Source organism: Homarus americanus, unplaced genomic scaffold (genome assembly GCF_018991925.1).
Source record: "Homarus americanus isolate GMGI-L3 unplaced genomic scaffold, GMGI_Hamer_2.0 scaffold23617, whole genome shotgun sequence".
Classification (NCBI taxonomy): Eukaryota; Metazoa; Arthropoda; class Malacostraca; order Decapoda; family Nephropidae; genus Homarus; species Homarus americanus.
Genome location: NW_024720711.1, coordinates 5,715,710 through 5,717,527, shown reverse-complemented (window position 1 = coordinate 5,717,527; position 1,818 = coordinate 5,715,710).

The window sequence follows — 1,818 nt, the reverse complement described above, 5'->3', positions numbered from 1 at the left end:
TGGGGAAGTCCTGAAAATTGCCCACTCAGATAATTATTGTATTTCATTGTATCTTATTGTATCCTGTGTTGTAAATTGTTGTATTGTTACATTGTACAGTATGGTATTGTGTTGTATTGTATGGCACTTCAATGTATTGTATGTTGTATTATATGGTATTGTAGTACATCTTACTGTATATCACAATGTATTGAGGTGTACCTAAATGTATACCTGGTACCTGGGTACCTGTGTACTTGGGTGTACCTAAATGTATACCTGGGTGTACCTGGGTGTACCTGGTGTACCTGTGCCTGTGTAGCCTGGGTGTACCTGGGTGTACCTGGGTGTACTTGGGTGTACCTAAATGTATACCTGGGTGTACCTGGGTGTACCTGGGTGTACCTGGGTGCCTGGGTGGACCTGTGTACCTGTGTACCTGGGTGTACCTGGGTGTGCTAGTGTACCTAAATGTATACCTGGGTGTACCTGGGTGTACCTGGGTGGACCTGGGTGTACCTGGGTATACCTGGGTGTACCTGTGTACCTGGGACTGGTACCTGGGTGTGCCTGGTGTACCTGGGTGTACCTGGGTGACCTGTGGACCTGTGCCTGGGTGTACCTGTGTACCTGGGTGTCGACACTTCACCTCCCATCGTCTTGAAGATCAGCGGGCGTCCTCCTTGTTGATGACGTCACAGTGTCAACAACATCACCACGCTGGAGAATAGCTGCCGGTGGTGACGTCATGAAATCAGCGGTTTGTGACGTCATGAATCAGCGGTTTGTTCGTGATGTCATGAATCAGCAGTTTGTTCGTGACGTCATGAATGAGCTGTAGGTGGTGACGTCATGAATCAGCGGTTTGTTCGTGACGTCATGAATCAGCTGTAGGTGGTGACGTCATAAAATCAGCGGTTTGTTCGTGACGTCATTTGAGGCTTGCAACTAGCAGGTCACCACAACCACCACCACCACCAGCAGCAGGAAGACAGAGGCAGGAAACTTCCAGGAAACAAACAACCCAGGAAGGTGAGGGCTACTACCTCCCACAGAAGGCCACGACACACACGGACGGACGAGATAGATAGATAGATATACAAATAGATATATAGTTGGAGAGAGAGAGAGAGAGAGAGAGAGAGAGAGAGAGATAATCCTTTTTGCGTTTCACATAAATCATCTTTCCTCAGTTATGACCCCCCCCACCCCTCATCAATAACCTGTGCTGGCCACCTGCTGTACAATTAACTTCGGTTGAGGTCAAATGACAATTGTGGGTCAGGTCACCGCCTCTATCGTGACCTCACACGTGTCTTATTATATATTTATGTTTTATGATTTATATTTTTTTTTTTTTATTATTATTAAGTTGTGATGTGTAATAAACAATTGATATATGAATTAGTTTTAAGTTCTGTTTTATGTTGAGGTTAATGTTATGGTTTATTGTTGTTTGTTGTTATATTTACTGTTTGTTTGCGGTTTATGTTTACTGTTTACCGTTTAATATATATATTGGTTATTGTTAACTGTTCAATTACCTTCCCAACACCACGTGGCAAGGTACCTCTCTCTCTCTCTCTCTCTCTCTCTCTCTCCACCAAACTTGGCAGGTATGATCAAGGTATAACAGGGTCCAATATAAACTTTTGTCTAAATCGGCGTAAAATTGACTTAAGTTTTTACCCTGATAACTGTCCCCATAATGAAAGAAAACGGCAACATGAGACAGTCTTTAGCGGTAACTACATTAATTTACACATACAGTAACGATAAGTAACATCACATCGCCCTCTTGCGGGATTCAGCAATACGTAACTGAACGAAGTACACTGA